Genomic DNA, 15,534 nt, shown 5'->3' with positions numbered 1-15,534 from the left:
AATAGAGAATTGGACTGTAATGTCTCACTTTTCATATCAAACCAAACGCTTGACCTCCTGCTGCTGCTGCAAGGAGCTCTTTTTTTCTTCTTTCTTGGGCACAGTGGAAAAAACAGGACAAAAACCTGATACTGTTAGCCAGTGGTGTTTAATGCCAACATCTTGAGGCTCCTATTACAGCCTTTGCTGCATCAGTCGGATCAGGTGAGTGGACGGAAGCGGTTTAGTGGAACCTTCGTGGGAGCAAAATATCTGTAGTAACTTTTGGTCTTGTGTGTCTTGTGGGACCTGATGCATGCTCCGAAATAGTTTGTTAATTAATATAAATGGGATCTATTTACAGGTCTGTACAAGTTCTCTCTTACTTCAAAGCAAGTGAAGTGCTGCATGTGGTAAATATTGTAGCATTAATGATCTGAGTGCTATTTTGATGCACTGAGAATTTATGATACTGAGTTGCAAGAACTTTGTCAATTTTTTTGAAAGGCCATGTAAAGGAGCTGGGCCAAATTATGTTTACAAAGATTTGTCAGTAAATCTATATCTTTTTCTCCTCCAAGAAAAAAGAAACAGTGATTCTGCCCTGTAAACATCATACATGCATATGTGTGAGCACTTGCATGTGAGTATGCACTTACAGGGGAGAGAGGTGATCTCCTTCAAAGAGGAATTGTTCTGTTTTTATATCTTACAAGCTTTCCTATGGGTTTGGGGTTTTTCCCTTTTTGAATAGCTTTGTTTCCTGAAACATACAGTTTTTCAACACAAAATTGCTAATCTCTATGATGTTAGCCAAATATTTTGGCAGTGCAGGAGCCCTGGGCTCCAGCCCCAGGCAGCTCCCCAGGAACAGGTCCATCTGCCGGCTGGTCTGCAGCTCTTCCATTCTCTTCTCCTGGGGCTTTTTTATGTGGCATAGAGCACTTAAATACCAACAGACATGTAGAAAATAAAATATCTTGATTCAAGTCCATACTCCCCTAATAATCAAACAAGATGGAAGGGAACAAAATGGTTTGGGGACCTTTCTGTCGCTATTTTTGTGATTATAAAGGGGATGGGTAGCTTTAGAAGAGTAAAGGAGAATTCAAAACATGTTTGTCTCCTGTTGCTTCTCATGTATTTTTTCTCAAATTGCTATACAAAACCTGTGTGGCTGGTGGTTCAGAGCACATTGACCTTCCAAACAGAAAACCCTTTTCCTTTCTGAGGAAAAAACGATGTTGATTCTCCCTGTCTGTTTTCATAGAATCATAGAATACCAGGTTGGAAGGGACCTCAAGGATCATCTGGTCCAACCTTTCTACGAAAGAGCACAGTCTAGACAAGATGGCCCAGCACCATGTCCAGCTGAGTCTTAAACGTGTCCAGTGTAGCGGAGTCAACCACTTCCCTGGGGAGATTATTCCAATGGTTGACGGTTCTCATTGTGAAAAATTTTCCTCTCGTGTCCAATCGGAATCTCCCTGGGAGTAACTTGTACCCGTTACCCCTTGTCCTCACCATGTGACTCCTTGTAAAAAGGGAGTCTCCATCTTCTTTGTAGCTGCCCTTTAAGTACTGGTACATGGTGATGAGATCACCTCTAAGCCTCCTTTTCTCAAGGCTGAACAAGCCCAGATCTCTCAGCCTATCCTCATACGGCAGGCTTCCCAGACCCTTGATCATCTTGGTGGCCCTTCTCTGGACCCCCTCCAGCCTGTCCACATCTTTTCTGTATAACGGGGACCAGAACTGTACACAGTATTCCAGGTGTGGCCTGACAAGCGCTGAGTAGAGAGGGATAATGACTTCTTTATCTCTGCTGGTGATGCCCTTGTTGATGCAACCCAGCATCCTATTGGCCTTCTTGGCTGCAGCAGCACGCTGTTCACTTGATACAAAAATTCACGGATGCTTCTCCTCACAGTCCGAATCTCCCCAAGGGAGAAACGGAGTATTCAGAGTGTCCCTGAAGTGAAACTCAATAGCAACAAAGTTACTATTAAGCAGGTATTCTTTATTGCAGCACTGGGCAGCACTGGGGATTCTCCACCATAAGTGCTCCACCGATTTGGTAGACTTTCAGAGATTATATACTGTAAAGTCCTACATATTCACAGGATTTCCGAGAATTCATTTGCATAAACATGAGATTTCCTGGAAACTTATTAACATATGCAAATGTCCGATCCGCATGCACAGTTGTCTTCCTTGGTGGTCTTTGGGTGGTCGTCGGGGTCTTCAGATGAAGACTCCTAGTCTTGTTCACTGTGTTCGCTGACTGACCTTTGCTTCAGTTCTGGGACCATGTCCTTCAAGGCTATTGTTGTCATCCCCTTGCAACTTTCTTATCTTCCGTGCATTTGTTCTCCCAAGGCCGAGTGGTCTGAGATGGGATTATCCCGGAGCCCCCTTATCTTAGAACCATTCTAACTACTCTCTAAATCGCAAAGGCCTTTCTTCTGTTTAGTTAAGTGACTAAGATATTTAAAATATCCTCCTTGCCCCTAGGCTTTAATTCTTTCAGGAGGCATTTTGAGGCAGTGGCTTTGTCTATCTTGGCTTTAACCCTTTCACACTCATATTGAACTTCCTGTCCACCAGGACCCCCAGGTCCCTTTCCACAGAGCTGCTCTCCAGCCAGGTGGATCCCAGTCTGTGCTGCACTCCTGGATTATGTTTTCCCAGGTGCAAGACCTTACACTTGTCCTTGTTAAACTTCATAAGGTTCCTGTTAGCCCACTCTTCCAGCCTATCCAGATCTTCCTGCAGGGTGGCTCTGCCTTCCAGAGTGTCTACTTCCCCACTCAATTTGGTGTCATCTGCAAACTTCATCAGGCTACACTTGATCCCGTTATCCAGATCGCTTATGAAGTTATTGAATAGCATTGGGCCCAATATCGATCCCTAGGGGACCCCACTTGTGACGGGTTGCCAGTTTGAAAAAGAGCTATTTACCACCACCCTTTGGGTGCGGCCTGTCAGCCAATTCCTCACGCACCGCACAGACCACTTGTCTAGGCCATAACGCATCAATTTCTCCAGGAGGAGGCCGTGGGGAACCGTATCGAAAGCCTTGAAGAAGTCCAGGTAGACAACGTCCACCACTCGCCCCATGTCAACCGAGCAGGTCACTTTATCATAGAAGGCCACCAGATTTGTCAGGCAGGATCTGCCCTTGGTGAAGCCGTGTTGGCTTTTCCCAATCACGTGCTTCATTTGACTCGTGATGGCCCCCAGGAGGATCCGTTCCATAACCTTCCTGGGGATTGAAGTAAGACTGATGGGCCTATAATTACCCAGATCCTCCCTTGAGCCCTTCTTGTAGACAGGGGCAACATTTGCCTTCCTCCAGTCCTCTGGGACATCCCCCGATCTCCATGACTTCTCGAAGATTATGGGGAGTGGCCCCGCAATGCCATCAGCCAGCTCTCTCAACACCCTCGGGTGGATGGCGTCAGGGCCCATCAATTTGTAGGGGTCAAGCTCCTGTAATAATTCACATACTGACTCCTCCTTCACTGATGATGGGTCTATGTTTGGATCAACCTGGACTTTCGTTCCCAACGCCTGGGGCCCAACAGTGTTGGTAAAGACAGAGGTGAAGAAAGTGTTGAGAACCTCTGCCTTTTCAGCATTGTTGGTGACTGATTCACCTCTACTGTTTAACAGTGGGCCTATGTTTTCCTTCTGTTTCCGCTTGCAACTTACATACCGGAAGAACCCTTTCTTGTTATTTTTGACGTCTCTGGCCAGTTCCAATTCAAGCTGAGCTTTTGCCTTTCTAACTGCATCTCTGCACACTCTGGCAATGTCCTTGTAGTTCTCAGTGGATAACGTTCCACTTCTCGATCTCTGGTACGCGTCTCTCTTGGTTTTAAGCAGACCCAGGAGCTCGTGGTTGAGCCAAGGGGGCCTCTTGCTCCGCTTCCTTCCCTTTCTTTTATAGGGGATAAACTGGTTTTGTGCTTCCGAGAGAGCATTCTTGAAGGACTCCCAGCACTCGCTGGCTCCTTTATCCTCCATGGAAGCTTCCCACGGAATGCCTCCCAACTGAGCTCTGAGCGAGCTGAAGTTTGCTCTTCTAAAATCTAGAACCCTTGTCTTGGTGCTAACCTTCAGCATGCTCAGCCGGATCCCGAACTCCACAATATTGCGATCACTGCAGCCAAGGTTGTTACTGACCGAGACGTTACAAAGCAGGTTTTCTTGGTTTGTGAATAGCAGGTCCAGCAGTGCCTCCTTCCTGGTTGGCCCATCTAACATTTGTAAGAGGAAACAGTCCTCTACGCATTCCAGGAACTCGATGGATGACATGCGAGCTGCTGTAGTGTTCTTCCAGCAAATGTCTGGGTAGTTGAAGTCACCCATGAGAACCAGGTTCTGTTGACCAGAAGCTTGCCTTAGTGTCCCAAATATTGCTTCATCGGCTTTATCGTCATGGTTTGGAGGTCGGTAGCAAATTCCCACTGTAAGGTCCTGCTTGGAGACGACCCCTCTGATTTTAACCCAGAGGCATTCAACTAGAGCACTCACAATCACCGTAGTTGACTTCGATACATTCGAGGTTTTTCTTAATATAGAGAAATATAGAAAATATATTAGGCTTTCAAATGTATTAATATTGATTTATAATAATATGTTTTCATGTTTAGGCAGCAGTATTTCAAAAATAAGCTAGCTTATTTTCAAAGTCTTAGCATATATTTTAAGATGTTCCCATAACTGAAGGCTGGAGAAGTCTTGGAACAAGTAAAAGTTATAACTTCTGGTTTTGTATCCCAGTCCAAATGGAGTGATCTGTTCCTGGAATTACTATGGAATTGAGATACACATAGAAACAGAAAATATTCTCCAGGAAAGGTCTTTAAAATGTCCATGGTGTATTTGAGGCCATGTATGGCTGTTTCATGACGGCAGTATCGGTCTGTTATCTGAAGCTCTGAAACACGAGGCTCTATATTTCTTTTGAACAGCTTCTTACAAAAGATCAAGTCCTTTTGGATTGGTCAAAATACAAAAGACCTATCTCTGATCTTGACTGGATTTTTATGTGATAATACTAACTTTGGGATAGTTTGAAAAGAAGTAGTTTAAATAATACTGAGGTGCGAGGGAAGAACAGAAGAGCAGCTGTCAGAAACATTGCATGGATTCGTGTATTGAATTAAAGGTAAGGATTTATGGAATTTTTAATGCCTGGACTGGTGCTGAGAAGAGCAGTAGATCTGGAGATCCTTCAGACATCAAAGTACCAGTGACCAGACTGGGTCACTTTGATATTAACCAAGTTGAAGTGTGCAGCAGACAAAGAAAACATTTCTGTATCCATTTTTAAAAACACTGGTAATTGGTGATATGGCTGATCTAGGATAGGGCTTCTGGCTTTTACTGATGCTTCCAGAGGGAGGTGTGAGATCAGATTCAGTTAAGCGGACTTAGAGCCGAAGACATATACTTAAAGCTTGTCTAAAAGAAATTGTTAGAGTATGGAAGGTGTGTGTATCATTTATCCATCTTCATAGCCTCAGTACTAAACATAGATTATAAAGGATTCATATTCTGTATTATGACAGGATGTTTTCCACATTTCATGGACCAGAAAACTAAATGGCTTGCTTAAAATGGGGGAGGCTGAGGCAGGAGTAGAAAATGAACCTGAGTTTTGTAGATCTTAATTTAGTGACTTAGCCTTTGAACCATGCTGTTTCCTAAACAGTAGTATAATTTAGAATTGATGTATTCTGCTCTGACAGTGAATTGTGGTGTTGTATAATAGAGGACAAAGAGGGTATCCAAAGCTTCTTGCGACAGCTGACATGTTAGGTTTTGATGTCTTGTACATGAGACTTGTGTGGTTTGCACTTTGTCATACCAGCAAGGAAAGAAAACATTTCCCATGGGAAAGCAACACAAGTTCACTAGTCATCAGAGGGTTTGATGGCATATGGAGCGCTAGATTGCATCACCCACCTCTGAGGTAGTCTCTGAAGAGAAGGACCAGTCAGAGGCGAGAGCAGATCCTAAGCAATTGTGGTAGATCCCTGTGGGTTAGAGGGTGAGCTGAGGTTTCTGGCATCATTTGAAAAGCAAAGAAAGTGTTACAGCAGCCTCAGCTAAATGGGAGGTTTGTAAGGTCTGCAGAGGAAGGGCTGGTCAGTTAGCAATAAATTCTGAGTTGTTAAGGGTTGCACATGCTGTCCATTGGAGTAACACACAAACACTGCCTTGCCATTTCGTTGGATGTTTCCTGGTGCCATCCAGCAGCACTTCCTCACCTTTCGGTAGGTGAACCATAGCCAGTTGGTTTTATCCGCGCCCTTCAGTCACCCGTGCAAAGAATCTGAGTGTGGGATTTGTTTCCTGAAGTGAAGATTGTTGAGCAAGTTGCATATCACTGTAGTCCTTAATATAGGCTAGCGCTGGGGAGTGGGACAAGGTGTGAGCACTCAAAAGCCTCCTCTTGCACTGTCTAAAAGCTTGAAGATAGCAGTAATTTCATCCATTCACCTGAAATCATACGAGAGAGTGAATATAGTAAGTTAGAAGGGGAATAAATATACTGAAGGCTGGAGGGATGAGGACAAGCAATTTAGGTTACTACAAAGTAACCATTTTGGTTACCCCTCAGTAGGGATCTATCTGGGTGACTTTTCAGGCATTGCAGAAGATGGAATAAAATACGCTAGCAGAAAACACAGGGAAGGTTGTTTGCGTTCTCCTTATCCATTCACTGCTAGATTCCACTGTGTATGTAGCCATGTAAGACAACTGTAAATACCTGATACCCTCTCTCATAAAGAGAAAGAGGTTATAAAAGAGAGAAGGTAGACTGGCACTGTGTTCACTTGTTAAATTTGTTGTATCAGCCTAGGGTATCATCGTGCTCTTTTGCTGAAGCATGATAACAAAACTGTGAGTTTCTGAGAGTGCTGAGTCCAAATCTGCTCCTAAACCCAAGGGCTTGTGTGCAGATTAGGTGGTGAGCGCTGCCAGATTTAGCTCCATCTCTTTGCCAAGTGTTCCTTCAGAAAGCATCTTGAGTGCAACCCAGGAGTAGATTGCTGACTAATTTCACTTCCAAGTCTTGGGCAAAAGCAAAGAAAAACTTGTGCTCAGAAAGAGCTATTGAGAAAATACGTAAAATTTACAGTAATAAAGAACACATTTTACTGCTAGATAAAAAGATATACCCAGACACTTCACCAGCTGCTAATTTCATATGTGGGCTCTGAAAAGACTGCTTTACTTCTGTTGTTTTTTGTTTTGTTTGTTGTATTTTTCTGAAAATATGTCATAATATCCACATCTATTAAATTTTGTCCTCAGGACCTCTGTTTGGAAAGAACTTTCTGTATACTGTTGCAGCCCAGGCCTGCCTTTAAAAAATATGAAAGCAACAGAATTTTCTGTACAGAAGTTTAAGTAAAATGAATGATAAACCATGCAGGAAAAGGGTTTATGCCAGCTCCCATCAGAATGGGGCTGTGTTCTGATGATTTGGTGTGGAGATCAACCTATTTTGCAGTATTGAAATATTCCACAAGTGCTAAGCTAGGATATTTAAAGTGAAACTGTTTATGGAAGATGTTTTTATAGCTGCTAAATTTAAATTGGGATATGGAATTGCTGAGAGCCTAAAATGATGTTTGCCAGTAGGCCTGTGCCTGCTGTTACGTGCATCTTGCTTGCTCTCCTTGACAGTGAATTCATGTTGACTTTAGAGAAGTAAGCTTCAAGTAAACTTTTTTTTGGGCGGGGAGCTGATGAATTACTTCTTTGGCAAAACCACAGATTAAAACTTGTTTATGGTTGTCCTGTTGTGTATGTTTTTTTGGTTTTTTTTTAAACAAGTATTTTGGTAGTGGTGTTTATATCCAATTAATCTGAATGGCTTTCAGGTGAAGACAGCACTGAATCAGTAAAACTGGGTTCTGAGCAGGGGTGTTTTTTCACTGCTGCAATGGTTGGGTCCTGTTTTATTTAATGTTTTTCATTAATAACCTAGATGAGAACAAGCTCACTATTGAAATATGTGAGTAATAACAATTAAAAGAAACACATGAGGAAAACAGTAGCCCATATTGCACCACAGTGAAATGAACTTCATTTGGATAAAAATAAACTCATAGGCTGGGGCCGAACTGTAGAATTATTCAAAAGCCAGTTGTTTTTTCAGAAGAAGGATTTAAAACATGGTAATTCTGGAAGAAATCTGGAGGGTAGCGGTGGCTGGCATTTTGACATGTGAGGCAGCAGGGAAGAAATCACCACTGCAGGCTTCAGCTGCGTGCTCAGAAGCATGGTGTGTATCATAGAGGTGGTAGTCTGGTGTGGCTGCAAATGGGGTATGGTATTCACTGTTACTAGAAATAAATAAAAATACAGAAATGGAAGCTGGAAGTGAAGTGACAAAGCCCTTTGAGAGGGTGTTGTCAGCATGAGGAGAGAAAGTGAAGCACCCGGGTACAACTCTGAGAATAGGGCTGAAATCAGCAAGAGGTGACAACAACAGGAAAATATATCGATGATGGATTAACTTACTATGTGATTCAAAGAAAAGAAATGAGGTATGATACCTTTGAGCTCCTTTAAACATGGATTGGAAAGACTGCCTTGCTGTAAAACAGAAAGTTATCATGTTACTAGGTGGGTGCCCTGCCTGACCTCAGAAACCCTCTCTTCCCATCCTTTACTCATCTTCAGGAAACCTAAGTTGAAATGTGGTATTTTTCAACCAGCCTCAGTTGTAGTAATGAGCTATAAGTCACAATAGTCCATGTGTAAAAGCTTGAGGGCTCCTTGGTGGGGGGGATCAAGCTTATGCAATCTTCTTGAAGCTGTAGTTTGGCACATTTTGACCATCACCTGTAGCTATCTTCAAGCTTTAACTATCAGGCCTCTTGGGGAAGTTACGCTGCACATGGGTAAGGTCAGATGGGTTCCACTGAGTACTGGTTATCATCAGCTACGCAGGGGACTTTCTGCTGCGGGTTGTCAGCATGTCAGTGATGGTTTACTCGTGAGGGAACCTTCTATGGAACACCTAGAAAATTCTTAAGAGATGAAAGATGTTCATCCATGTCTTGCTGATTTCTCTCAAATAGAGATCACTTTCTGGTGAAAAAAATATTTAAGAAAAGTAGAGAATAGCAATTAAGATTCTTTATAATTCTTAATCAGGGACAAATTTAGAGGCGTACTCTAAATTCAGAGAGTTTGCTGCTAGTGCAAACTGTGGGTGAGTTACTGGAACCGTTGCTCTATAAAAATTGATGTTGCTAATGCCTTAGTAAGGTTGTTTTTGCCATGCTGTACAAAAAGCCTGGGCAAGCACTGGAAGAGTGAATACTCTTATGTGGCTTGACCTGTTCTCCGAGATCTTCTCTGCAGGGGGCATCTTAAACTTTGTCAAAATGTGATGCTTCTTTCCAGTGAAGTTTTGTGCTGAATAGCTCTGTCTGGTAAAGAGCCAAGATCTGTGACCTAGGAGCCTCTCTCTAGATGGTTTTGTGTATGGCAGAGCCTAGCCACTTGAATTACAGCCTGATAATTATGCAGAAATCACTCCTCATCAAGAAGCAAATTTTGAACTCTTTCTCTTACCAGTGAGGTTTTTTACATGAACAGGCCCACTGGTAGGACTGCTTGCACCTTAAGAAGCCTCTTAAAAACCAGAGGATGAGAACCACAGTTGAGCCTTAACTAGTCATTGGTGTAATTCAGGTGAGAATTAAATTCATGCCTTAATGTCTTTGCTGGAATCAAGGCACATTCTGTCTTAGAAGAAAATCTAAAGCAGGGAAGATGTGAGGAAATATATTAACAATTAATGAAATACTACTTTCCAAGGTACAGTAATACTTTGAGGTTAGCTGTCCCTGAGCCATGGGGAACACCCAACCAAACGCTGTACCAGGGCAGCTTCCTGACAGCCATGCTGCCTGTAGCTCACTTCCCATCGGTCTTGAGCTAGGCGACCTGAATCATGACTTTTTGGCTACTGCCTACACTGTCCTTACTGCTCTGCCAGCACTTCAGCCTTAACCACATGAAGAACCTCTGCAAGATCCAGGCAGAGAGAAAATTTGGCCTCTCCATGTGTGGTTCTGGGGTGCTAGTCATGTCCTGTGTTGCAAAACTACTTCCATAAGACAAAGGCAAACCAGAGGTTTGGTGATGTGGAAAAAATGACTAGTGCTTTCCTTTCTAACGATTATCTTGTAAAAATATATACTTAAAAAGAATTCCTGTTAGTTTTAACTTACACAGTTTCTGAATGTGTGTGTTAAAATGCTGTGAATACCTAGCAGGGAGCCCATATGATATCAAATTACCCTCTCCTCCTTTAATGAGTAATGATAATTTCCTGAGCTGTTCCTGAATCTGCAAATGAAAGGGTTAAAGCCAAGATAGACAAAGCCACTGCCTCAAAATGCCTCCTGAAAGAATTAAAGCCTAGGGGCAAGGAGGACATTTTAAATATCTTAGTCACTTAACTAAACAAAAGAAAGACCTTTGTGATTTAGGGAGTAGTTAGAATGGTTGTAAGATAAGGGGGCTCCGGGATAATCCCATCTCAGACAACTGGGCCTTGGGAGAACAAATGCATGGAAGATAGGAAGTCACAACAGAATGACAACAGCAGCCTTGAAGGACACCGTTTACGTGATCCTAGGACTGAGTTTGCGCAGAAGCAAAGGTCAGTCAGCGAACATAGTGAAGTGTGGGATATCTGAAAAGCCAAGGACATGTAGTGAGCAACCCAGACTCAGACTATGTGGACTTAATCTGCATTTAACGCAAGAGGAATTCAAGGATGCTGCGAAGGTCGACTGCGGTTTGGAAGACATGAAACAAGCAGATTAAGAGGAAGAAACTATTGCCTTGCAATGTTGAAAACAAGATATGGGAGAAGCGGGCGGTGCGTGTGAACTATTGTTATGAACGAATCAGAATATCGCTAGTAGCGCATGAACAGCATATTGCCAAACATAGTTAACCAATTAGCGATAAGTTTATGCATGATTAGGAAGGCAAGAAACTATATTAACTAAGCTGTGTATGTAATAAACCGACATTTTGCTTGATCATATTGATCGTGTGCTGTGTCCGTGACTTCTGCGTCAGCAGTGAAGAAGATTACGAGCCTTCATCTGAAGACCCCCAAAGACCACCTGAAGACCACCACGGGAGACGACTGCGCATGCGGATCGGACATTTGCATATGTTAATAAGTTCCAGGGAATCTCATGTTTATGCAAATGAATTCTCGGAAATCCTGTGAATATGTAGGACTTCATAGTATATAATCTCTGAAAGTCCACCAAATCGGTGGAGCACTTATGGTGGAGAATCCCCAGTGCTGCCCAGCGCTGCAATAAAGAATACCTGCTTAATAGTAACGTCGTTGCTATTGAGTTTCGTTTCAGGGACTCTCTGAATACTCCGTTTCTCCCTTGGGGAGATTCGGACTGTGAGGAGAAGCATCCGTGAATTTTTGTATCAGTTTTGGCGACCCAGATGGGACCCTCTCTGCTCAGCTGCAGGACCCGTTGAGAACGGGACTCCCTAGGGTACCCCTGGAAAATTTCCAGAGGGACTCCTTGCCTCAGTCGGATCGCTGCGGGAGCAGACAAGGACCGTCTTCGGAAAAAGGTATTCTTTCTTAAATTTGGTTTGGGACTAGTCATTTGTTGGAAACCCCTGTAAGCCGTGAGTGGTTCACGCTTGGTGGAGTATACCGGGCTGCTAGCGCCTTAAAGTTATACATTTGGGGGCACTTTGGTGCTCATTTGGAACTCTTGCATTTGGGTATATCGGATCTCAGCTTTGGAACTCGGTTATTTGATTTTGGGATTGTGTTTGGCATGTTATAAGGACCAGTAGTTGCTCTGTGTTTGCTTTTAGGATTTTTGTTCATTGTATTGGTATGTGAGCGTTTTTGTTGTCAAAAGTGTCTGTACTGTCCTGCGCGTGTGTGAATGAGACGTACTTTGTATTGGTATTTGAGTGTTTTGTCGTCAAAAGTGTGTATGCTGTCCTGTGTGTGTGTGAATGAGACGTACTCTTAGTACGAAGTGAGTGCGGAGTCCTGATCCGCGGTTTCGTTGTCCTGCGAGGGAAACGGCCGGAGATGGACAAAGCGAAAGAAAAAGGTTGTAAGGATGTAAAACAGTAATTCTGTAACCCTCTAAGTGGTAAAGTGTGGACCGTGGAACTAACTGTTACGATACTGTGGGAATACAGGAGAGAACTGGGACCAATAAAATGGGGGGGTCACAGCAAAGTAAAGAGATACCCAAGAAATCTCCATTAGGTTGCATTTTATATCACTGGAAGGACATGGAGGAAATGTGAATAAGAAAACTAAGTATTGTAATCAGTGATGGCCATTGTATAAATTAGATGATGAAGAAAAGTGGCCTTTGAATGGGACTCTGAAGTATAATGCCTTGCTGCAACTCCTGTTATTCTTAAGGAGGGAGGGAAAATGGGACGAAGCTATGTATGCGGATATGTTTTTCCCCCTCCGAAATCACCCTGAGTGGCAGAAAGATTGTGGTTTTAACTTTGCTCCCCAAGATCCCATGGTGTTGGCTTTGGAAAAGGAAAATCAGAAAGAGTTAGGGAAGTTGAAGCGATGTTGTTCAGCATGTAGTATTGGACAGAGGTGTTTGAAGGTGAGAGAGAAACCCAGAAAGGCGGAAGAAAAGTGCCTTTCCAGATGGATGATGTGGATAAGTGGAAGGATGCAGTTGAGAGGTACAGGGAGGACCCAAGTGGGATTGTGAAAAGGTTTGAGTGGATTACTAAGAATTTGGACCCGGATTGGAAAGATGTGGATCTTATGCTAGATGCTATGACTGAAACTGAGAGGCAGCTTGTATTAAAGGCAGCCTGAGCTCATGTAGAAACACAGATTGAGGGACGAGTTTTACAGGGCACGGCCAAAGATCATGTGCCCTCCAGGGACCCGGGTTGGGACCCTAATGATCCAGCTCAGTACCGTTTGTTGCAACGATACCGAACCTGGATCAAATTTGGAATAGAACATGCGATCCCAAAGGCAGTTAACGGGTCTGCTCTGTATGCTATCAAGCAGGGGCAGACTGAAACGCCCACGGAGTTTTTAGATCGCTTACGGGCTGCTGTGAGAAGATTTACTACTAGTCAGAAGCTGCCACACAGCAGCTGGTATCTCTGTTTCTGGGACAATCCACTAATGATATCAGAAAGAAACTTTAGAAACTTAAGGAACCAGATATAAGGAATTTAGAAAAGTTGCTGGAGGAAGCGTGGAGAGTATATCGGAATGGGGAGGACAGAAGGAAGCTGGGAAAGGAGATAGTGGCTGCGTTAGCCACATTCTCTGTATTGAATCAAACCTTGTTACCTATAAGTAAACAAAATGTTAATGTTGTGGGAGCCACTGGGCAGGTTGAAAAGGCTTTTTTCTTGAGACCATTAAAATTTAGAATTGGGAAGAGTGTGGGGATTCACAAATTTCTCTACCTGCCTGAGGCTCCCAGACCCTTACTGGGAAGGGACCTATTAGAACAACTAAATCCCGAAACAAAATTTAGAAATGGGGAAATTGAATTTAAAATACTAGATGAAAATCACATTGAAATTTTAAGTTTGGTTCTTACTGAACCCCAAATTAGAGAAGAAGAAATTATACAAGAAATAAAAGACCGGGTATACCCATACCAGGTATGGGCCTCAGGAATACCTGGAAAGGCTAAAAATGCTGAATTGGTTGTTGTTAAACTCAAAGAAGGGGCACGACCTGTTAAGATAAAGCAATACCCCTTGAAATTGGAAGATAGGCGAGGGGTAAAAAGTATTTTAGAAGAGTTTATAAAATTTGGACTATTAATTGAATGCTCTTCAGAATATAACACTCCCATTCTGCCTGTCAAAAAGCCTGATGGCAAAACTTATCGATTGATGCAAGATTTGCGGGCAATAATTCAAATAGTTGAAGATTTGAATCCGTTAGTGGCAAACCCATATACTCTGCTGACTAGTTTAAAGGAACCCTATGAGTGGTTCACTGTATTAGATTTAAAGGACGCATTCTTTTGCCTTACCTTGGCTCCAGAAAACTGCAATTTATTTGCCTTTGAATGGGAAAACCCTAATACAGGACGAAAAACCCAACTGACCTGGACAGTGTTACCCCAAGGATTTAAAAACAGCCCTACCATTTTTGGAAATCAATTAGCTAAGGAATTAGAGACCTGGGAGAGGCCCCCCAGGAAATGGGATTCTTTTGCAATACATGGATGATATCTTAATAGCCACAGAAAAGGATGAAGAGTGTAAGGAATGGACTGTGAGCTTGTTGAATTTTCTGGGATTAAGTGGTTATCGAGTCTCATTACAGAAAGCCCAAATCCCGAAGAAGGAAGTAATATACCTGGGATTCGTGATTTCTAAGGGACAAAGACAGCTCAGGAATGACCGAAAGGAAGCTATCTGCAGAACTCCAGAACCGACCACGGTAAAAGAGCTTCGAACCTTTTTGGGAATGACAGGTTGGTGCCGATTATGGAGCTATAATTATGGACTTTTGGTTAAACCTCTATATGAACTGTTGAAAAATAGCCAGACACAATTAATATGGACTGAGGAAGCTAAGAGGGCATTCAAGGAAGTGAAACTGGAGCTAATGAAGGCTCCAGCTTTGGGCCTACCAGATGTAACGAAACCTTTCTGGCTGTTCTCGTATGAAAGGCAAGGAGTGGCTCTGGGAATTCTGGCCCAGAAGCTGGGTCCTTATAAACGAGCTGCAGCATACTTCTCTAAACAATTGGATGAAGTAAGCAAAGGATGGCCGGGATGCCTTCGGGCAGTGGCCGCCGTTGTTTTGATTATCCAAGAAGCTTGAAAATTTACTTTGGGACAAAAGATGATTGTGCACACTTCCCACACTGTAACCTCCGTTTTAGAACAAAAAGGGGGACGCTGGCTTTCACCATCAAGATTCTTGAAATATCAAGCAGTTTTGATGGAACAGGATGATATAGAAATTGTCACATCTACAATTATCAACCCTGCTTCCTTTTTAAGAAACTAGTGAAACTGTATATGCAAGCAGACCAGACTTGAAGGAGGAGCCGCGGGAGGAAGCCGACCGAAGGTGGTATACTGATGGGAGCAGTTTCATAAAGAATGGAGTTCGAATGACAGGATATGCTGGAACCACCACAGACCGACTGGTGGAAGCAAAGTCACTCCCTAAGGGCACATCTGCACAACGAGCTGGAATAATTGCCCTAGTGAGATCGCTGGAGCTGGCCGAAGGGCTGCGAGTAAATGGACGGATTCAAAATATGCCTTTGGTGTAGTCCATGCCCATGGAGCAATTTGGAAGGAACGAGGACTCTTAACTGCTCAAGGGAAAGGTATAAAACATGCTGATGTAATTTTGCGACTTTTAGATGCTGTACAACTCCCGTCAGCAGTGGCAATTATGCACTGCAAAGGGCATCAGAAAGGTAACACTGACAGGGAAGTGGGAAATAAATTGGCTGATCACGAGGC

This window comes from Platalea leucorodia (genome assembly GCF_965183815.1).
Source record: "Platalea leucorodia genome assembly, chromosome: W".
Classification (NCBI taxonomy): domain Eukaryota; kingdom Metazoa; phylum Chordata; class Aves; order Pelecaniformes; family Threskiornithidae; genus Platalea; species Platalea leucorodia.
This window is presented reverse-complemented; position numbering follows the sequence as displayed.